Below are 24,252 nucleotides of genomic sequence, written 5' to 3'. Positions count from 1 at the left end.
AATTTTCGAAAATCACTTCCCTTCTTCTCATATCCTTCTATTTATGGACTAACACTATTCCTTAATGCAAAATTTGAACTCCATCTCCTTTGATAAGTTCGAATTTTCTACTACTGTCTTCTACTCTTCTTTTCCTCTGACACTTCAAGGAATCTCTATACTGTGACATAGAGGATTCCACATTTCTTGTTCTCTTCTCTCTCATATGAGCAGGAGCAAAGACAAAGGCATTCTTGTTGAGGCTGATCCTGAACCTGAAAGGACCTTGAAGAGAAAGCTGAGAGAAGCCAAAGCACAACTCTCTTTAGAGGACCTGACCGAATTCTTCAAAGGAGAAGAACATATGGCAGCTGAAAACAACAATGCCAACAATGCAAGGAAGGTGCTGGGTGACTTTACTGCACCTACTCCCGATTTCTATGGGAGAAGCATCTCTATCCCTGCCATTGGAGCAAACAACTTTGAGCTTAAGCCTCAATTAGTTTCTCTAATGCAACAGAATTGCAAGTTCCATGGACTTCCATTGGAAGATCCTCATCAGTTTTTAGCTGAATTCTTGCAAATCTGTGACACTGTCAAGACTAATGGGGTTGACCCTGAGGTCTACAGACTTATGCTATTCCCTTTTGCTGTAAGAGACAGAGCTAGGACATGGTTGGACTCTCAACCTAAAGAAAGCCTGGACTCTTGGGAAAAGCTAGTCAATGCCTTCTTGGCAAAGTTCTTTCCACCTCAAAAATTGAGTAAGCTTAGAGTGGAAGTCCAAACCTTCAGACAGAAGGAAGGAGAATACCTCTATGAAGCTTGGGAAAGATACAAACAATTAATCAGAAAGTGTCCTTCTGATATGCTTTTTGAATGGAGCATCATAGGTATTTTCTATGATGGTCTCTCTGAACTATCCAAGATGTCTTTGGATAGCTCTGCAGGAGGATCTCTTCATCTGAAGAAGACGCCTACTGAAGCTCAAGAACTGATTGAAATGGTTGCAAATAACCAATTCATGTACACTTCTGAAAGGAATCCTGTGAACAATGGGACTAGTCAGAAGAAAGGAGTTCTTGAGATTGACACTCTGAATGCCATATTGGCTCAGAATAAAATATTGACTCAACAAGTCAATATGATTTCTCAAAGTCTGTCTGGAATGCAAAATGCACCAAGCAGTACTAAGGAGGCTTCATCTGAGGAAGAAGCCTATGATCCTGAGAACCCTTCAATGGAAGAGGTGAATTACATGGGAGAACCCTATGGAAACACCTATAATCCTTCATGGAGAAATCATCCAAATCTTTCATGGAAGGATCAACAGAGACCTCAACAAGGTTTCAATGACAATAATGGTGGAAGAAACAGGTTTAGCAATAGCAAGCCTTTTCCATCATCTTCTCAGCAACAGACAGAGAGTTCTAAGCAGAATACCTCTGACTTAGCAACCATAGTCTCTGATCTAATCAAAACCACTCAAAGTTTCATGATTGAAACAAGGTCCTCCATTGAAAACTTGGAGGCACAAGTGGGTCAGCTGAGCAAGAAAATTACTGAACTCCCCCCTAGTACTCTCCCAAGCAATACAGAAGAAAATCCAAAAGGAGAGTGCAAGGCCATCAACATGGCCAAATTTTGGGAGGAAGGAGAGGCAGTGAACACCACTGAGGAAGACCTCAATGGACGTCCACTGGCCTCCAATGAGTTCCCAAATGAGGAACCAAGGGAATCTGAGGCTCAAAATGAGACCATAGAGATTCCATTGGACTTACTTCTGCCATTCATGAGCTCTGATGAGTATTCTTCCTCTGAAGAGGATGAGTATGTCACTGAAGAGCAAGTTGCTAAATACCTTGGAGCAATCATGAAGCTAAATGACAAGTTATTTGGAAATGAGACTTGGGAGGATGAACCCCCTTTGCTCACCAAGGAACTGGATGACTTGTCTAGGCAGAAACTGCCTCAAAAGAGACAGGATCCTGGGAAGTTTTCAATACCTTGTACCATAGGCACCATGACCTTCAAGAGGGCCTTGTGTGACTTAGGGTCAAGTGTAAACCTCATGCCTCTCTCTGTAATGGAGAAGTTAGGGATCTCTGAGGTGCAAGCTGCAAAAATCTCACTAGAGATGGTAGACAACTCAAGAAAACAAGCCCATGGACTTGTAGAGGATGTTCTGGTTAAGGTTGAAGACCATTACATCCCTACTGACTTCATAGTCCTAGAGACTGGGAAGTGCATGGATGAATCCATCATCCTTGGCAGACCCTTCCTAGCCACAGCAAGGGCTGTGATTGATGTTGATAGAGGAGAGTTGATCATTCAAGTGAATGAAGAATCCTTGGTGTTTAAGGCCCAAGGATATCCCTCTGTCATCATGGAGAGGAAGCATGAAGAGCTTCTCTCAAAACAGAGCCAAACAGAGCCCCCACAGCCAAACTCTAAGTTTGGTGTTGGGAGGCCACAACCAAACTCTAAGTTTGGTGTTGAACCCCCACATTCAAACTCTAAGTTTGGTGTTGGGAGGTTCCAACATGGCTCTGAGTATCTGTGAGGCTCCATGAGAGCCCTCTGTCAAGCTATTGACATTAAAGAAGCGCTTGTTGGGAGGCAACCCAATGTTTTATAATTAACTATTTTCTTTTGTTATTTTTTGTAGGTTGATGATCATGAGAAGTCACAAAATCAATGAAAAAAAAAGCAAAAATAGAATGAAAAACAGGAAGAAAAACAGCACACCCTGGAGGACGCACCCACTGGCGTTTAAACGCCAGTGAGGTTAGCTGTTAGGCGTTTAACACCCAGTCTGGCACCATTCTGGGCGTTTAACGCCAGAAAGGGGCACCAGACTGGCGTTAAACGCCAGAAATGGGCAAGAAGCTGGCGTTAAACGCCAGAAAGGGGCACCAGCCCGGCGTTTAACACCAGAAATGGCTCAAAACGTGATTTTGCTTGCCATTTGGTGCAGGGATGACTTTTCCTTGACACCTCAGGATCTGTGGACCCCACAGGATCCCCACCTACCCTACCACTCTCTCTCTTCTTCACCCATTCACCAATCACCTCAACACCTCTTCCCCAAAACCCCTCACCTATCAAATCCCATCTTTCTCTTCACCACTCACATCCATCCTTCATAAAACCCCACCTACCTCACCATTCAAATTCAAACCACTTTCCCACCTAAACCCACCCTCAAATGGCCAAACCCTACCCTTCCCCTTCTCCTATATAAACCCTCCTTCACTCCTTCATTTTCACACATCCTAAACACCATTTCTCTACCCTTTGGCCGAACACATAGCCATTCCCTTCTTCCTCTTTTCTTCTTCTTCTACTCTCTTCTTTCTTCTTTTGCTCGAGGACGAGCAAACCTTTTAAGTTTGGTGTGGTAAAAGCATTGCTTTTTGTTTTTCCATAACCATTTATGGCATCCAAGGCCGGAGAAACCTCTAGAAAGAGGAAAGGGAAAGCAAAGGCTTCCACCTCCGAGTCATGGGAGATGGAAAGATTCATCTCAAGGGTGCATCAAGACCACTTCTATGAAGTTGTGGCCTTGAAGAAGGTGATCCCCGAGGTCCCTTTTTCACTCAAAAAGGGTGAATATCCAGAGATCCGACATGAGATCCGAAGAAGAGGTTGGGAAGTCCTTACCAACCCCATTCAACAAGTCGGAATCTTAATGGTTCAAGAGTTCTATGCCAATGCATGGATCACCAAGAACCATGACTAAAGTGTGAACCCGAATCCAAAGAATTATCTTACTATGGTTCGGGGGAAATACTTGGATTTTAGTCCGGAAAGTGTAAGGTTGGCATTCAATTTGCCCATGATGCAAGGAGATGAACATCCTTACACTAGAAGGGTCAACTTTGATCAAAGGTTGGACCAAGTTCTCACAGTCATATGTGAAGAGGGCGCCCAATGGAAGAGAGATTCAAGAGGGAAGCCGGTTCAATTAAGAAGGCATTACCTCAAGCCCGTGGCTAGAGGATGGTTGGAGTTCATCCAACGCTCAATCATTCCCACTAGCAACCGGTCCGAAGTTACCATAGACCGGGCTATCATGATCCATAGCATCATGATTGGAGAAGAAATAGAAGTTCATGAGGTTATAGCCCAAGAACTCTATAAGGTGGCGGACAAGTCCTCTACCTTGGCAAGGTTAGCCTTTCCTCATCTCATTTGTCACCTCTGTTATTCAGTTGGAGTTGACATGGAGGGAGACACCCCCATTGATGAGGACAAGCCCATCACTAAGAAGAGGATGGAGCACACAAGAGACCCCACTCACCATGAGATCCCTGAGATACCTCAAGGGATGCACTTTCCTCCACAAAACTATTGGGAGCAACTAAACACCTCCCTAGGAGAATTGAGTTCCAACATGGGACAACTAAGGGTGGAGCACCAAGAACACTCCATCATCCTCCATGAAATTAGAGAAGATCAAAGAATCATGAGAGAGGAGCAACAAAGACAAGGAAGAGACATTGAGGAGCTCAAGCACTCCATAGGATCTTCAAGAGGAAGAAAGAGCCGCCATCACTAAGGTGGACCCGTTCCTTGATTTCCTTGTTCTTTATTCTTCTGTTTTTCGAATTCTAGTGCTTATGTTTATCTATGTTTGTGTCTTGTGATCATTAGTGTCTTAGTGTCTATGCCTAAAAGTTATGAATGTCCTATGAATCCATCACCTTTCTTGAATAAAAACGTGCTTAATTGAAAAGGGAAGAATTGCATGAATTTTGAATTTTATAACAGTTTAATTATTTTGATGTGGTGGCAATATTTTTGTTTTCTGAATGTATGCTTAAACAGTGCATATGTCTTTTGAATTTGTGGTTCATGAATGTTGCTCTTGAAAGAATGATGAAAAAGGAGACATGTTACTGAGGATCTGAAAAATCATTAAAATGATTCTTGAAGCAAGAAAAAAATAATGAAAAAAAAATCGAAAAAAAGAGAGAAAAAGAAAAACGAAAAACGAAAAAAAAAATAATAAAGTTGTGATCCAAGGCAAATAAGAGTGTGCTTAAGAACCCTGGACACCTCTAATTGGGGACTTTAGCAAAGCTGAGTCACAATCTGAAAAGGTTCACCCAATTATGTGTCTGTGGCATGTATGTATCCGGTGGTAATACTGGAAGACAGAGTGCTTTGGGCCACAGCCAAGACTCAATAAGTAGCTTTGTTCAAGAATCATCATACTTAACTAGGAGAATCAATGACACTATCTGGATTCTGAGTTCCTAAAGAAGCCAATCATTCTGAATTTCAAAGGATAGAGTGAGATGCCAAAACTATTCAGAGGCAAAAAGCTAAAAGCCCCGCTCATCTAATTAATACTGATCTTCATAGATGTTTTTTGAATTCATTGCATATTCTCTTCTTTTTATCTTATTTGATTTTCAGTTGCTTGAGGGCAAGCAACAATTTAAGTTTGGTGTTGTGATGAGCGGATAATTTGTACACTTTTTGGCATTGTTTTCAGTATGTTTTTAGTATGATATAGTTAGTTTTTAGTATATTTTTATTAGTTTTTAGTTAAAATTTACTTTTCTGGACTTTACTATGAGTTTGTGTGTTTTTCTGTGATTTCAGGTATTTTCTGGCTAAAATTGAGGGACCTGAGCAAAAATCTGATTCAGAGACTAAAAAGGACTGCAGATGCTGTTGGATTCTGACCTCCCTGCACTCGAAGTGGATTTTCTGGAGCTACAGAAACCCAATTGGTGCGCTCTTAACGGCGTTGGAAAGTAGACATCCTGGGCTTTCCAGCAATATATGATAGTTCATACTTTGCTCAAGATTTGATGGCCCAAACCGGCGTTCAAAGTCACCCTCAGAAATCCCAGCGTTAAACGCTGGAACTGGCACCCAAATGGGAGTTAAACGCCCAAACTGGCACTAAAGCTGGCGTTTAACTCCAAGAAGAGTCTCTACACGAAAATGCTTCATTGCTCAGCCCAAGCACACACCAAGTGGGCCCAGAAGTGGATTTTTATGTCTTTTACTCATCTCTGTACACCCTAGGCTACTAGTTTTCTATAAGTAGGACATTATACTATTGTATTTTAATCTTGGTTCTTCTGGTTCCCTCTCTGGGGCCGAAACCAATGATCACGCTTGTTCTTATGTATTTTCAAAGGTGGAGTTTCTACACACCATAGATTAAGGTGTGGAGCTCTGCTGTACCTCGAGTATTAATGCAATTACTATTGTTCTTCCATTCAATTCCGCTTGTTCTTGTTCTAAGATATCACTTGTTCTTCAACTTGATGAATGCGATGATCGTGACACTCATCATCATTCTCACTTATGAACGTGTGACTGACAACCACCTCCGTTCTACCTTCGATTGAGTGAATATCTCTTGGATTTTTGATTGCACGATGCATGGTTGATCGCCTGACAACCGAGTGCTCGTCTGACAAACGAGCCAACCATTCCGTGAGATCAGAGTCTTCGTGGTATAGGCTAGAACTGATGGCGGCATTCAAGAGAATCCGGAAGGTCTAACCTTGTCTGTGGTATTCTGAGTAGGATTCAATGATTGAATGACTGTGACGTGCTTCAAACTCCTAGCAGGCGGGGCGTTAGTGACAGACGCAAAAGAATCGATGGATTCTATTCCGGCCTGACCGAGAACTTACAGCTGATTACCCCATGCTGTGACAGAGCATAGGCAAACATTTTCACTGAGAGGATGGGAGGTAGCCATTGACAACGGTGAAACCCTACACAAGCTTGCCATGGAAATGAGTAAGAAGGATTGGATGAAGACAATAGGAAAGCAGAGAGACGGAAGGGAAGGCATCTTCATGCGCTTATCTGAAGTTCCTACCAATGAATTACATAAGTACCTCTATCTTTATCTTGTTGTTTATTTTCGTTCATTACCATATCCATTTGAGTTTGCCTGACTAAGATTTACAAGATGACCATAGCTTGCTTCATACTAACAATCTCCGTGGGATCGACCCTTACTCGCGTAAGGTTTATTACTTGGACGACCCAGTGCACTTGCTGGTTAGTTGTGCGAAGTTGTGTAATGCCATGGTATTGAACACCAAGTTTTTGGGGTTCATGACCGGGGATTATGAGAGTTGTGAAAAGTATTGTTCACAATTTCGCGCACCAATCTTCTATCCTATCTTTTTCTTTTTTTCGAAAATTTCCCACCCCCTCCCTCTATATATTGAATTTGGCGCCCCTCTCATCCTCATCATACCACACTTGCTTTCCTCCTATCCCTCTTCTTTCTTCTCTTTTGCTTGAGGACAAGCAAAGCTCTAAGTTTGGTGTGTTTATCCGTGATCACAAAAACATACTCATTAAAGATCATGGCTCCTAAAGGAAAGCAACCCACCCCAAGAGGCAAGAAAGAAAACACTCCAAAGCCACTTTGGAATCAAGGGAAGTTCTTAACTAAAGAACATTCAGACCATTACTACAAAATAATGAGTCACAGATCAGTGATCCCGGAAGTCAAATTTGATCTGAAAGAAGATGAATATCCGGAGATCCAAGAGCAAATTCGAAACAGGAACTGGGAAATTCTGGCCAATCCTGAAACGAAAGTGGGAAGGAACATGGTTCAGGAGTTCTATGCTAATCTATGGCAAACAGACAGGCAAAGAATAATTGGAGCTGCTCTCTATGACCATCGGACCTTAGTCAGAGGAAAGATTATTCATACCCATCCTGACATGATCAGGGAGATATTTAAGCTTCCCCAACTGAAAGATGACCCAGACTCCTTTAATAGGAGAATGATGAGGGTAAATAAAGGTCTGGACAAGATTCTAGAGGATATATGCATCCCTGAAGCCAGGTGGACCACCAGCACGACTGGCATCCCAAATCAACTCAAAAGAGAAGATCTAAAACCAGTAGCCAGAGGTTGGCTAGATTTCATAGGGCGTTCCATATTGCCCACCAGCAACCGTTCTGAAGTTACTGTTAAAAGAGCAGTAATGATTCACTGCATCATGTTGGGAAAAGAAGTAGAAGTCCATCAACTGATCTCATGTGAGTTATACAAAATAGCAAACAGGAATTCCAAGGACGCCAGATTGGCCTATCCAAGCTTAATTTCTATGCTCTGCAAAGATGCTGGAGTGAAGATGGGAATAACAGAGTATATCCCAGTTGAGAGGCCAATTACTGGAATATCAATGGTCAGACAACAGCAACAAGATGATTCAGCCAAGAGAAGAGCACAGGAAGCCCTCCCAGAACTGCCTCAATTCGAATATTGGGGACATCTTGAGGCTTCTATTTCCAAATTGCAAGAAGCTATGGACCAAATAAAGGAAGAACAGAACAATCAAAGTAGCATGCTTTGCAAACTGCTTAAGGAATAGGAAGAGCAAGGGCGTGATCTAAGGGAGCTGAAGCGCCAAAAATTAATCCTTGAAAAACACCCCACAGATTAGAGGAACATCTACTCCTCAAAACAAAAGGTTGTTGAGCTCCAATTTTTCTGCTTTAACTTAGTGATAGTATTATTATAGAAATTTACCTTAGGAGATATATAGTAGTAGTAGTAGTATATCTATTTTGATTTTATTTCCAATTAAGCTATAATTTATTTTTCTCATCATCATCAGGCATGAATAAAGTAGTAGAATTTTTTTTTAGAATAAAGAAGTAATCTATATTTTTCGAGTTCTTAATAATAAAAATTATAATTAACTATGTGTGGTGGCAATACTTTTTGTTCTCTGAATGAATGCTTGAACAGTGCATAACTTGTACTTTGAATTTGATGAATATTGGCTCCTGAAAGAATGAGGAACACGAAAAATATTATTGATGATCTGAAAAATCATGAGCATTGATTCTTGAAGCAAGAGAAAGCAGTCAAAAAAAAATTTGAATCAAAAGGAATAAAAGCCAAACAGCCCTTAAAACCAAAAGGCAAGGGTGAAAAGGATCAAAGGCTTTGAGCATCAGTGGATAGGAGGGTCTAAGGAAATAGTTCCAGGCCTAAGCGGCTAAACCAAGCTGTCCCTAACCATGTGCTTGTGGCATGCAGGTCCAAGTTACAAACTTGAGACTGAGTGGTTAAAGTCATGATCCAAGGCAAAAAGAGTGTGCTCAAGAGCTCTGGACACCTCTGACTGGGGACTCTAGCAAAGCTGAGTCACAATCTGAAAAGATTCACCTAGTCATGTGTCTGTGGCATTTATGTATCTGGTGGTAATACTGGAAAACAAAATGCTTAGGGCCACGGCCAAGACTCATAAAATAAATATGTTCAAGAATCAACATACTGCACTAGGAGAATCAATAATACTATCTGAATTCTGAGTTCCTATGGATGCCAATCATTCTGAAATTCAAAGGATAAAAGGAGATGCCAAAACTGTTCAGAAAACAAAAAGCTATAAGCCCCGCTCATCTAATAAGAATCTGAACTTCATTTAAAACTCTAAAATATTATTACTTCTTAATTTCTATTAAAACCTATTTTATCTATCTAGTTGCTTGAGGACAAGCAATAGTTTAAAATCATATTTCTGGACTTTACTATGAGTTTGTGTGTTTTTCTGTGATTTCAGGTATTTTCTGGCTGAAATTGAGGGAGCTGAGCAAAAATCTGAGTTAGGCTGAAAAAGGACTGCTGATGCTGTTGGATCCTGACCTCCCTGCACTCGGAATGGATTTTTTTGGAGCTACAAAAGTCCAATTGGCACGCTCTCAACGGCGTTGGAAAGTAGACATCCAGGGCTTTCCAGCAATATATAATAGTCCATACTTTGCGCGAAGATAGACGGCGTAACTTGGCGTTGAACACCAAGTACATGCTGCTGTCTGGAGTTAAACGCCAGAAAAACGTCATGATCCGGAGTTGAACGCCCAAAACACGTTATAACTTGGAGTTCAACTCCAAGAAAGGCCTCAACTCGTGAATAGCTTTAGTCTCAGCCCCAGCACACACCAAGTGGGCCCCAGAAGTGGATTTCTGCACCAACTATCTTAGTTTACTCATATTCTGTAAACCTAGGTTACTAGTTTTCTATTTAAACAACTTTTAGAGACTTATCTTGTACCTCATGACATTTTCAGATCTGAATTACATACTTTTTGACGGCATGAGTCTCTAAACTCCATTGTTGGGGGTGAGGAGCTCTGCAGCGTCTCGATGAATTAATACAATTACTTTTGTTTTCCATTCAACCACGCTTGTTCTTATCTAAGATGTTCATTCGCGCTTAATTATGAAGAAGGTGATGATCCGTGACACTCATCACCTTCCTCAATCCATGAACGTGTGCCTGACAACCACCTCCGTTCTACATCAGATTGAATGAGTATCTCTTAGATTCCTTAATCAGAATCTTCGTGGTATAAGCCGGATTGATGGCGGCATTCATGAGAATCCGGAAAGTCTAAACCTTGTCTGTGGTATTCCGAGTAGGATTCTGGGATTGAATGGCTGTGAAGAGCTTCAAACTCCTGAAGGCTGGGCGTTAGTGACAGACGCAAAAGAATCAATGGATTCTATTCCAACCTGATTGAGAACCGACAGATGATTAGCCGTGCTGTGACAGAGCATAGGAACGTTTTCACTGAGAGGATGGGAAGTAGCCATTGACAACGGTGACACCCTACATAGAGCTTGCCATGGAAGGGACCTCGCGTGTGGGAAAAGGATTTCAAGGAAAAGTTGAGATTCAGAGGACAAAGCATCTCCAAAACTCCAACATATTCTCCATTAATAAAGTAACAATTTCCTTATTCCAAATACTTTGACTTCTTATCATTAAATCCAATTAATCTTATTGGCATCCTGACTAGGATTAATAAAATAAACATAGATTGCTTCAGACAAATATTCTCCGTGGGATCGACCCTTACTCACGTAAGGTATTACTTGGATGACCCAGTGCACTTGCTGGTTAGTTGTGCGGATTACAAATTCGTGCACCACCCTCTATGAAGCTTGGGAAAGATACAAACAATTATTCAGAAAGTGTCCCACTGATATGCTTTCTGAATGGAGCATCATTGGAATTTTCTATGATGGTCTCTCTGAACTATCCAAGATGTCCTTGGATAGCTCTGCTGGAGGATCTCTTCATCTGAAGAAGACGCCTACAGAAGCTCAAGAGCTGATTGAAATGGTTGCAAATAACCAATTCATGTACACTTCTGAAAGAAATTCTGTGAACAATGGGACCAATCAGAAGAAAGGAGTTCTTGAGATTGACACTCTGAATGCCATACTGGCTCAGAATAAAATATTGACTCAACAAGTCAATATGATTTCTCAAAGTCTGTCTGGAATGCAAAATGCACCAAGCAGTACTAAGGAAGCTTCATCTGAAGAAGAAGCTTATGATCTTGAGAACCCTTCAATAGAAGAGGTGAATTACATGGGAGAACCCTATGGAAACACCTATAATTCTTCATGGAGAAATCATCCAAATCTCTCATAGAAGGATCAACAGAGACCTCAACAAGGTTTCAACAACAATAATGGTGGAAGAAACAGGTTTAGCAATAGCAAGCCTTTCCCATCATCTTCTCAGCAACAGACAGAGAGTTCTAAGCAGAATACCTCTGACTTAGCAACCATGGTCTCTGATCTAATCAAAACCACTCAAAGTTTCATGACTGAAACAAGGTCCTCCATTAGAAATTTGGAGGCACAAGTGGGTCAGCTGAGCAAGAAAATTACTGAACTCCCTCCTAGTACTCTTCCAAGCAATACAGAAGAAAATCCAAAAGGAGAGTGCAAAGCCATCAACATGGCCGAATTTGGAGAGTAGGAAGAGGCAGTGAACGCCACTGAGGAAGACCTCAATGGACGTCCACTGGCCTCCAATGAGGAACTATGGGAATCTGAGGCTCAAAATGAGACCATAGAGGTTCCATTGGACTTACTTCTGCCATTCATGAGCTCTGATGAGTATTCTTCCTCTGAAGAGGCTGAGTATGCCACTGAAGAGCAAGTTGCTAAATACCTTGGAGCAATCATGAAGCTAAATGACAAGTTATTTGGGAATGAGACTTGGGAAGATGAACCCCCTTTGCTCACCAAGGAACTGGATGACTTGTCTAGGCAGAAACTGCCTCAAAAGAGACAGGATCCTGGGAAGTTTTCAATACCTTGTACCATAGGCACCATGACCTTCAAGAAGGCCTTGTGTGACTTAGGGTCAAGTGTAAACCTCATGCCTCTCTCTGTAATGGAGAAGTTAGGGATCTTTGAGGTGCAAGCTGCAAAAATCTCACTAGAGATGGCAGACAATTCAAGAAAACAAGCCTATGGACTTGTAGAGGATGTTCTGGTAAAAGTTGAAGACCATTACATCCCTGCTGATTTCATAGTCCTAGAGACTGGGAAGTGCATGGATGAATCCATCATCCTTGGCAGACCCTTCCTAGCCGCAGCAAGGGCTGTGATTGATGTTGATAGAGGAGAATTGATCATTCAAGTGAATGAAGAATCCTTTGTGTTTAAGGCTCAAGGATATCCCTTTGTCATCATGGAGAGGAAGCATGAAGAGCTTCTCTAAAAACAGAGCCACACAGAGCCCCCACAGTCAAACTCTAAGTTTGGTGTTGGGAGGCCACAACCAACTTCTAAGTTTGGTGTTGAACCCCCACATTCAAACTCTAAGTTTGGTGTTGGGAGGTTCCAACATTGCTCTGAGCATCTGTGAGGCTCCATGAGAGCCATCTGTCAAGCTACTGACATTAAAGAAGCGCTTGTTAGGAGGCAACCCAATGTTATATTTTATCTATTTTCCTTTGTTATTTTATGTTCTTTTGTAGGTTGATGATCATGAGAAGTCACAAAATCAATTGAAAAAGCAAAAACAGAATGAAAAATAGAAAGAAAAATAGCACACCTTGGAGGAGAGCGTGCTGGCGTTTAAACGCCAGTAAGGCTAGCTGTTGGGCGTTTAACGCCCAGTCTGGCACCATTCTGGGCGTTTAACGCCAGAAAGGGGCACCAGACTGGCGTTAAACGCCAGAAAAGGGCAAGCATTCGGCGTTAAACGCCAGAAATGGGCACCAGCCCGGCGTTTAACGCCAGAATTGGCTCAAAACGCATTTTTGCTTGCCACTTGGTGCAGGGATGACTTTTCCTTGACACCTCAGGATCTGTGGACCCCACAGGATCCCCACCTACCCCACCACTCTCTCTCTTCTTCACCCATTCACCAATCACCTCAACACCTCTTTCCCAAAAAAAAAACCCTTCACCTATCAAATCCCATCTTTCTCTTCACCACTCACATCCATCCTTCATAAAACCCCACCTACCTCACCCTTCAAATTCAAACCACTTTCCCTCCCAAACCCACCCATACGTGACCGAACCATGAGCCCCCCACTCCTATATAAACCCATCTTCACTCCTTCATTTTCACACAACCAAACCACCACTTCTCCCCCTTTTTGGCCGAACACAAAGCCATTCCCTTCTTCCTCATTTCTTCTTCTTCTACTCTCTTCTTTCTTCTTTTGCTCGAGGACGAGCAAACCTTTTAAGTTTGATGTGGTAAAAGCATTTCTTTTTGTTTTTCCATAACCATTTATGGCATCCAAGGCCGGAGAAACCTCTAGAAAGAGAAAAGGGAAGGCAAAAGCTTCCACCTCCGAGTCATGGGAGATGGAAAGATTCATCTCAAGGGTGCATCAATACCACTTCTATGAAGTTGTGGCCTTGAAGAAGGTGATCCCCGAGGTCCCTTTTTCACTCAAAAAGAGTGAATATCTGGAGATCCGACATGAGATCCGAAGAAGAGGTTGGGAAGTTCTTACCAACCCCATTCAACAAGTCGGAATCTTAATGGTTCAAGAGTTCTATGCCAATGCATGGATCACCAAGAACCATGACCAAAGTGTGAACCCGGATCCAAAGAATTGGCTTACTATGGTTCGGGGGAAATACTTGGATTTTAGTCCGGAAAATGTAAGGTTGGCATTCAACTTGCCCATGATGCAAGGAGATGAACATCCTTACACTAGAAGGGTCAACTTTGATCAAAGGTTGGACCAAGTCCTCACAGTCATATGTGAAGAGGGCGCCCAATGGAAGAGAGATTTAAGAGGGAAGCCGGTTCAACTGAGAAGGCATGACCTCAAACCCGTGGCTAGAGGATGGTTGGAGTTTATCCAACGCTCAATCATTCCCACTAGCAACCGGTCCGAAGTTACTATAGACCGGGCTATCATGATTCATAGCATCATGATTGGAGAAGAAATAGAAGTTCATGAGGTGATATCCCAAGAACTTTATAAGGTGGAGGACAAGTCCTCTACCTTGGCAAGGTTAGCCTTTCCTCATCTCATTTGTCACCTCTGTTATTCAGTTGGAGTTGACATAGAGGGAGACACCCCCATTGATGAGGACAAGCCCATCACTAAGAAGAGGATGGAGCAAACAAGAGACCCCTCTCATCATCAAATCCCTGAGATGCCTCAAGGGATGCACTTTCCTCCACAAAACTATTGGGAGCAAATCAACACCTCCCCAGGAGAATTGAGTTCCAACATGGGACAACTAAGGGTGGAGCACCAAGAACACTCTGTTCTCCTCCATGAAATTAGAGAAGATCAAAGAATCATAAGAGAGGAGCAACAAAGACAAGGAAGAGACATTGAGGAGCTCAAGCACTCCATAAGATCTTCAAGAGGAAGAACAAGCCGCCATCACTAAGGTGGACCCGTTCTTTAATTTCCTTGTTCTTTATTTTCCTGTTTTTCGAATTTTAGTGCTTATGTTTGTCTATGTTTGTGTCTTGTGATCATTAGTGTCTTAGTGTCTATGCCTTAAAGTTATGAATGTCCTATGAATCCATCACCTCTCTTAAATAAAAAATGTTCTTAATTGAAAAAGAGTAGAATTGCATGAATTTTGAATTTTATAACAATTTAATTATCTTGATGTGGTGGCAATACTTTTATTTTCTGAATGTATGCTTAAATAGTGCATATGTCTTTTGAATTTGTGGTTCATGAATATTGGCTCTTGAAAGAATGATGAAAAAGGAGACATGTTACTGAGGATCTGAAAAATCATAAAAATGATTCTTGAAGCAAGAAAAAAATAGTGAATACAAAAAAAAAAATTTCGAAAAAAAAAAGAGAAAAAGAAAAAGAAAGAAAAAGAAAGAAATAAAGTTGTGATCCAAGGATAAAAGAGTGTGCTTAAGAACCCTGGACACCTCTAATTGGGGACTCTAGCAAAGCTGAGTCACAATCTGAAAAGGTTCACCCAATGATGTGTCTGTGGCATGTATGTATCCGGTGGTAATACTGGAAGACAGAGTGCTTTGGGCCACGGCTAAGACTCAATAAGTAGCTGTGTTCAAGAATCATCATACTTAACTAGGAGAATCAATGACACTATCTGGATTCTGAGTTCCTAAAGAAGCCAATCATTCTGAATTTCAAAGGATAGAGTGAGATGCCAAAACTGTTCAGAGGCAAAAAGCTAAAAGCCCCGCTCATCTAATTAATACTGATCTTCATAGATGTTTTTGGAATTAATTGCATATTCTCTTCTTTTTATCTTGTTTGATTTTCAGTTGCTTGAGGACAAGCAACAATTTAAGTTTGGTGTTGTGATGAGCGGATAATTTGTACGCTTTTTGGCATTGTTTTTAGTATGTTTTTAGTATGATCTAGTTAGTTTTTAGTATATTTTTATTAGTTTTTAGTTAAAATTCACTTTTCTGGACTTTACTATGAGTTTGTGTGTTTTTCTGTGATTTCAGGTATTTTCTGGCTGAAATTGAGGGACCTGAGCAAAAATCTGATTCAGAGACTAAAAAGGACTGCAGATGCTGTTGGATTCTGACCTCCCTGCACTCGAAGTGGATTTTCTGGAGCTACAGAAGCTCAATTGGCGCGCTCTCAACGGCGTTGGAAAGTAGACATCCTGGGCTTTCCAGCAATATATGATAGTCCATACTTTGCCCAAGATTTGATGGCCCAAACCGGCGTTCAAAGTCACCCTCAGAATTCCCAGCGTTAAACGCCGGAACTGGCACAAGAGTGGGAGTTAAACGCCCAAACTGGCATAAAAGCTGGCGTTTAACTCCAAGAAGAGTCTCTACACGAAAATGCTTCAATGCTCAGCCCAAGCACACACCAAGTGGGCTCGGAAGTGGATTTTTATGTCATTTACTCATCTCTGTACACCCTAGGCTACTAGTTCTCTATATATAGGACCTTTTACTATTGTATTTGGAGCTTTTGATCATGTTTTTATGATTGAACCCTCTTTGGGAGGTTGGCCATTCGGCCATGCCTAGACCTTGTTCTTATGTATTTTCAACGGTGGAGTTTCTACACAACATAGATTAAGGTGTGGAGCTCTGTTGTACCTCGAGTATTAATGCAATTACTATTGTTCTTCTATTCAATTACTATTTTTCATTCAATCACGCTTGCTTTTATTCTAAGATATCACTTGTTCCTAAACTTGATGAATGTGATGATCCGTGACACTCATCATCATTCTCACCTATGAACGTGTGCCTGACAACCACCTCCGTTCTACCTTAGATTGGGTGAATATCTCTTGGATTCCTGATACACGATGCATGGTTGATCGCCTGACAACCGAGTGCTCGCCTGACATCCGAGCCAGCCATTCCGTGAGATCAGAGTCTTCGTGGTATAGGCTAGAACTGATGGCAGCATTCAAGAGAATCCGGAAGGTCTAACCTTGTCTGTGGTATTCTGAGTAGGATTCAATGATTGAATGACTGCGACGAGCTTCAAACTCCTGAAGGCGGGGCGTTAGTGACAGACGCAAAAGAATCACTGGATTCTATTCCGGCCTGATTGAGAACCGACAGATGGATAGCCGTGCCGTGACAGGGTGCGTTGAACATTTCCACTGAGAGGATGGGAGGTAGCCACTGACAACGGTGAAACCCTTGCATAAGCTTGCCATGGAAAGGAGTAAGAAGGATTGGATGAAGACAGTAGGAAAGCAGAGAGACGGAAGGGACAAGCATCTTCATACGCTTATCTGAAATTCCTACCAATGAATTACATAAGTATCTCTATCTTTATCTTTATGTTTTATTCGTATATCATCATTCATATCCATTTGAGTCTGCCTGACTAAGATTTACAAGGTGACCATAGCTTGCTTCATACCAACAATCTCTGTGGGATCGACCCTTACTCGCGTAAGGTTTATTACTTGGACGACCCAGTACACATGCTGGTTAGTTGTGCGAAGTTGTGTTTATGCCATGGTTTTGAACACCAAGTTTTTGGATTCATCACCGGGGATTATTTGTGTTGTGAAAAGTATTGATCACAATTTCGCATACCAGCGTTCAACTTCAGAAACAGCCCAAGCACGTGAGAGGCTTAAGTCTCAGCCCCAGCACACACCAAGTGGGCCCCAAAAGTGGATCTCTGCACCAATTATCTTAGTTTACTCATTCTCTGTAAACCTAGGTTACTAGTTTAGTATTTAAACAACTTTTAGAGACTTATTTTGCATCTCATGACATTTTTAGATCTGAATTTTATACTCCTTGACGGCATGAGTCTCTAAACTCCATTGTTGGGGGTGAGGAGCTCTGCAGTGTCTCGATGAATTAATGCAATTACTTTTGTTTTTCATTCAAACACGCTTGTTCTTATCTAAGATGTTCATTCGCGCTTCACTATGAAGAAGGTGATGATCCATGGCACTCATCACCTTCCTCAATCCATGAACGTGTGCCTGACAACCACCTCCGTTCTACATCAGATTGAATGAGTATCTCTTAGATTCCTTAATCAGAATTTTCGTGGTATAAGCTGGAATTGATGGCGGCATTCATGAGAATCTGGAAAGTCTAAACCTTGTCTGTGGTATTCCGAGCAGGATTCTGGGATTGGATGACTGTGACGAGCTTCAAACTCACGAGTGTTGAGCGTGATGACAAACGCAAAAGAATCAATGGATTCTATTCCGGCATGATCGAGAACCAACATCTGATTAGCCGTGCTGTAACAGAGCATTTGGACCATTTTCACTGAGAGGATGGGAAGTAGCCATTGACAACGGTGACACCCTACATATATCTTGCCATGGAAGGAGCCTTGCTTGTGGGAAGAGGATTACAATAGAAAAGCTGAAATAAAGCAGACAAAGCATCTCCAAAACTCCAACATATTCTCCATTATTAAAGTAACAATTATTTATTTTATGCTCTTTTTACTTAATACGAAACTAAAGAACCCTATTGGTATCCTGACTAAGAATAATAAAATAACCATAGTTTGCTTCAAGCCAACAATCTCCGTGGGATTCGACCCTTACTCACGTAAGGTATTACTTGGACGACCCAGTGCACTTGCTGGTTAGTTGTGCGAAGCTGTGTTAAATAGTCCATTAATATTGGCATACACAATTTCGTGCACCAAGTTTTTGGCGCCGTTGCCGGGGAATTGTTCGAGTTTGAACAACTAAAGAGTTATTTTATTGCTTAGATTATGAATAATTTATTTTTGTTGCTATAGAGTCATTAAATTCTGAGTCCTTTATTCCCTTTTCAAAAATTTTTCAAAAATATTATTTTTCTTTATCAAATTTTTAATTTTTCGTGAGTTTAGTGTTTTGTTCTAAGTTTGGTGTCAATTACATATTTTATATTTTCCCTTTAAATTTTCGAATTTGTGCTCTTTGATCTTCAAGTTTGTTCTTGTTGATTTTTCTTGTTGGTCTTTAATTTTTCTTGTTCTGTGTTCCAAAGCATTAGTCTTCCAAAAGGAATATACCTATTCAAAACAAGTGTTACATTTACTGCCCAATTGGCTAGAGCGTTGGTCTATGTTCTTGGTAATTGGGTATCTTCTTTTTAAAATCCTTTTTAAAAATAATTTTTCTTGATTTAATCTTGTGCCAAACTTTAAGTTTGGTGTTTTCTTGTCAACCTTTTTATAATTTTCGAAAATTTTATTGAAGTTTTCTAAAAATTTTAAGTTTGGTGTTCTTTCTTTTATCCTAACCACTTTCTCTCTCTCCTCAATTTTTTTTCGAAAATCTTCACAAAACATTTTCAAATTTTTCATTTTTATTTTTATTTTTATTTTGTTTTTATTTTATCTTATTTTATTTTATTTTACTATTTCGAAAATAAATTTTTATATTTAATAAAATAAATAATATCAACATCCATATCATCTCCCTTGCTCCATCATGGAACTAAGTGGAAATGAACAGTCTAGAAGGACTCTGGGGTCATATGCTAACCCCTCTACTGCTTCATATGGGAGTAGTATATATATACCCTCCATCGGAGTCAGTAGTTTTGAGTTGAATCCTCAGCTCATCATCATGGTGCAGCAAAGTTGCCAGTATTCCAGTCTTCCATAGGAAGAACCTACAGAGTTTCTGGTATAATTTCTACAAATTGCTGACACAGTACATGATAAGGGAGTAGATCAGGATGTCTACAGATTATTACTGTTTCTATTTACTGTAAAGGACCAAGCTAAGAGATGGTTAAATAACCAACCTAAGGATAGCATAAAGACATGGAAACAGCTGTTAGAAAAATTCCTGAATCACTATTTTCCTCCCAAAAGGATGACACAGCTAAGACTAAGCATCCAAGGCTTCAAACAAGGAGATAATGAATCTCTTTATGATGCCTGGGAGAGATACAGAGAGATGCTAAGAAAATGCCCTTCTGAAATATTTTCAGAGTGGGTGCAGTTAGACATCTTCTACTATGGGCTTACAAAAAGAGCTCAGATTTCTCTAGACCACTCAGCTGGTGGATCTATACACATGAGAAAAACAATTGAAGAAGCTCAAGAGCTCATTGATACAGTTGCCAGGAATCAGCACCTGTACCTAAGTAGTGAACTTCCCAAGAAGGAAGATGCTAAAACAGCAACTACTGAACTCAGTCCTGCAGATCAAGCTGCTGAATTCAATCAGCAATTAGATTTTCTAACAAAACAGTTAGCCGAATTCAAGGAGATACTACAAGAAACAAGAATGGCTAATATAAATATGGAAGTGCAATTGAAGCAAATAGAACACCAGTTATCAAAACAAATAACAGAAGAGTGCCAAGCAGTTCAATTAAGAAGTGTGAAAACATTAAATACCTCACTTCAAGACAGCAGAAAGCCAAGAAATGAGCAAACTACCCAAAATCCCTCTGAGGACAGTAAGAGCCCAGAGAGGAATAATTCTGGCGCTCAAACGCCAAAGAATGGGTGGAAAGCTGGCGTTGAACGCCCAAATCATGCTCAGTCCTGGTGTTCAACGCCAGAAACAAGCAATGATTTGGCGTTGAACGCCCAAAGGGAGCACAGTCTGGCGTTCAGACGCCAGAAACAAGTAAGGAGTTGGCGTCTAACGCCACTCCAGCTTCCACCCCTGGCATTCAATTGCCAGTGGGGGATCAGACACATACAAGTGCTGATAATAACCCATATAAAAGGGCTTCTCAACCCACATCTGTAGGCAATAAACCTGCAGCAACTAAGGTTGAGGAATACAAAGCCAAAATGCCTTATCCTCAGAAACTCCGCCAAGCGGAACAGGATAAGCAATTTGCCCGCTTTGTAGACTATCTCAGGACTCTTGAAATAAAGATTCCATTTGCAGAGGCACTTGAGCAAATACCCTTTTATGCTAAGTTCATGAAAGAGATCTTAAGTCATAAGAAGGATTGGAGGGAAACTGAAAAAGTTTACCTCACTGAAGAATGCAGTGCAATCATTCTGAAAAGCTTACCTGAGAAGCTTAAAGATCCCAGAAGCTTTATGATACCATGCAAATTAGAGGGTACTTGTACCAAGCAAGCTCTATGTGATCTTGGGACAAGTATCAACCTAATACCTGCATCTATTATCACCAAGCTTGGTTTGACTGAAGAAGTCAAACCAACCCGGATATGTCTCCAACTTACTGATGGCTCCATTAAATACCTACCAGGCGTGATTGAAGACATGATTGTCAAGGTTGGGCCATTTGCCTTTCCTACTAACTTTGTGGTGCTGGAAATGGAGGAGCACAAGAGTGCAACTCTCATTCTAGGAAGACCTTTCCTAGCAACTGGCCGAACCCTTATTGATGTCCAAAAAGGGGAAGTAACCCTGAGAGTCAATGAGGAGGAGTTCAAGTTGAATGTTGTCAAAACTATGCAGCATCCAGACACCCCAAATGACTGCATCAGTGTTGATATTATTGACTCTCTGGTAAAAGAAGTCAATATGGCTGAGAATCTCGAATCAGAGCTGGAGAATATCTTTAAAGATGTTCAGCCTGATCTGGAGGAATTAGAGAGAATAATAGAACCTCTGAAACCCGAGCTCAAACCATTACCACCATCCCTGAAATATGCATTTCTAGGAGAAGGTGATACCTTTCGGCCTTTCCTGTAATCATAAGATCTATCTTAGAGCCACAGGAAGAGGAAGCACTAATTCAAGTGCTAAAGACACACAAGACAGCTCTTGGGTGGTCCATCAGTGATCTTAAGGGCATTAGCCCAGCCAGATGCATGCATAAGATTTTATTGGAGGGTGACGCTAAGCCAGTGGTTCAACCACAAAGGCGGCTGAATCTAGCCATGAAGGAGGTGGTGCAAAAGGAGGTCACTAAATTACTAGAGGCTGGGATTATTTATCCTATTTCTGATAGCCCCTGGGTAAGCCCTGTCCAAGTCGTTCCTAAAAAGGGTGGCATGACAGTGGTTCATAATGAAAAAAATGAACTGGTTCCTACAAGAACAGTTACAGGGTGGCGTATGTGTATTGATTACAGAAGGCTCAATACAGCCACCAGAAAGGATCATTTTCCTTTACCATTCATAGACCAGATGCTAGAAAGACAGGCAGGTCATGAATACTACTGCTTCCTGGATGGATATTCAGGTTATAATCAAATTGTAGTAGATCCCCAAGATCAAGAGAAATCGGCATTCACATGTCCATCAGGAGTATTTGCATACAGAAGGATGCCATTTGGTCTATGTAATGCACCTGTAACTTTTCAAAGGTGCATGGTCTCTATTTTCTCTGATATGGTGGAAAAATTTCTGGAAGTCTTCATGGATGACTTTTCAGTATTTGGAGACACATTCAGCTCCTGTCTTGACCATCTAGCACTTGTTCTAAAGAGGTGCCAAGAGACTAACCTGGTTTTAAACTGGGAAAAATGTCACTTTATGGTGACTGAAGGAATTGTCCTTGGGCACAAAATTTTGAACAAGGGCATAGAAGTGGATCAAGCTAAGGTAGAGGTAATTGAAAAATTACCACCACCAGCCAATGTTAAGGCAATCAGAAGCTTTCTGGGGCATGCAAGATTCTATAGGAGGTTTATAAAGGATTTTTCAAAAATCACCAAACCTCTAAGTAATCTGCTAGCTGCTGACATGCCATTTATCTTTGATAAGGAGTGTCTGTAGGCATTTGAGACTCTAAAAGCGAAATTGGTCACAGCACCAATCATCTCTGCACCAAACTGGACATTACCATTTGAATTAATGTGTGATGCCAGTGACCATGCCATTAGTGCAGTGTTGGGACAAAGGCATGACAAGCTTCTGCACGTCATTTACTATGCCAGTCATGTTTTAAATGACGCACAGAAGAATTACACAACCACAGAAAAAGAGTTGCTTGCAGTGGTTTATGCCATTGATAAGTTTATATCCTATTTAGTAGGATCAAAAGTGATTGTGTACACTGATCATGCTGCTCTTAAATATCTACTCACAAAGCAGGATTCAAAACCCAGACTTATCAGATGGGTGTTGCTTCTGCAAGAGTTTGATATAGAAATAAGAGACAAAAAAGGGACAGAGGACCAAGTAGCAGATCACCTGTCCCGAATAGAACCAGTAGAAGGAGCGTCCCTCCCTCTTACTGAGATCTCTGAAACCTTTCCGGATGAGCAACTCTTTGCCATCCAGGAAGTGCCATGGTTTGCAGACATTACAAACTACAAGGCAATGAGGTTCATACCCAAAGAGTACAGTAGGTAGCAATCAAAGAAATTGATCACAGATGCAAAGTACTATCTTTGGGATGAACCATATCTCTTCAAGAGATGTGCAGACGGAGTAATCCGTAGATGTGTGCCTAAAGAAGAAGCACAGAAGATCCTCTGGCACTGCCATGGATCACAGTATGGAGGACATTTTGGAAGTGAGCGAACAGCCACAAGAGTCCTCCAATGTGGCTTCTACTGGCCTACTCTCTATAAAGATTCCCGAGTGTTTGTACTCAATTGTGACAGTTGCTAAAGATCTGGCCACAGATATGCCATGCCTCAACAAGGGATCTTGGAGATTGAGTTGTTTGATGTATGGGGTATTGACTTTTTGGGGCCATTCCCACCATCATACTCAAATACTTATATTCTGGTGGCAGTGGATTATGTATCCAAATGGGTAGAAGCTATAGCAACACCCACTAATGATACTAAGACAGTGCTGAAATTCCTCCAGAAACACATCTTCAGCAGATTTGGTACCCCTAGAGTATTAATCAGTGATGGGGGCACTCATTTCTTCAATAAACAGCTTTACTCTACTTTGGTTCGATACGGAGTTAGCCACAGGGTGGCCACTCCATATCATCCACAGACAAATGGGCAAGCTGAGGTCTCTAATAGAGAACTTAAAAGAATCCTGGAACGGACTGTGATTAACCGTAGAAGGGATTGGGCAAGAAGCTTGGACGATGCTCTGTGGGCATACAGAACAGCATTCAAGACCCCTATAGGGACCTCTCCATACCAACTCGTGTATGGAAAGGCATGTCACTTGCCAGTGGAACTGGAACATAAGGCCTACTGGGCAACCAGATTCCTAAACCTTGATGCCAAGTTAGCTGGAGAAAAACGATTGCTCCAGTTAAATGAGCTAGAGGAATTTAGACTCAATGCTTTTGAGAATGCAAAAATTTACAAAGACAAAGCAAAAAGATGGCATGATAAGAAACTGTCGTCCAGAGTCTTTGAGCCAGGGCAGAATGTTCTGCTATTTAATTATAGGCTCAGATTATTTCCTGGGAAATTGAAATCCCGGTGGAGAGGTCCATATGTGATTACAAGTGTGTCACCATATGGATACGTAGAGCTTCAGGATAATGATTCTAACAAAAAGTTCATTGTTAATGGACAAAGAGTTAAACATTATCTTGAAAGCAATTTTGAGCAAGAATGCTCAAAACTGAGACTTGATTAAAGCTCAGTAATAGTCCAGCTAAAGACAATAAAGAAGCGCTTGCTGGGAGGCAACCCAGCCATTT

General features: G+C 41.2%; 1 non-coding gene across 1 annotated transcript; it reads right to left on the bottom strand.

Annotated features, from left to right (window-relative positions):
- Window positions 1–745: 745 nt before the first annotated feature.
- Window positions 746–853, bottom strand: LOC112699791 (small nucleolar RNA R71). Its single transcript, XR_003152729.1, has one exon. It is a non-coding gene; the product is annotated as a small nucleolar RNA R71 (small nucleolar RNA).
- Window positions 854–24,252: the final 23,399 nt, after the last annotated feature.

Source organism: Arachis hypogaea, chromosome 6, assembly GCF_003086295.3.
Source record: "Arachis hypogaea cultivar Tifrunner chromosome 6, arahy.Tifrunner.gnm2.J5K5, whole genome shotgun sequence".
NCBI lineage: Eukaryota > Viridiplantae > Streptophyta > Magnoliopsida > Fabales > Fabaceae > Arachis > Arachis hypogaea.
The sequence above is the reverse complement of the archived record's forward strand: the minus strand, read 5'-3'. Positions and strand labels throughout refer to the sequence as shown.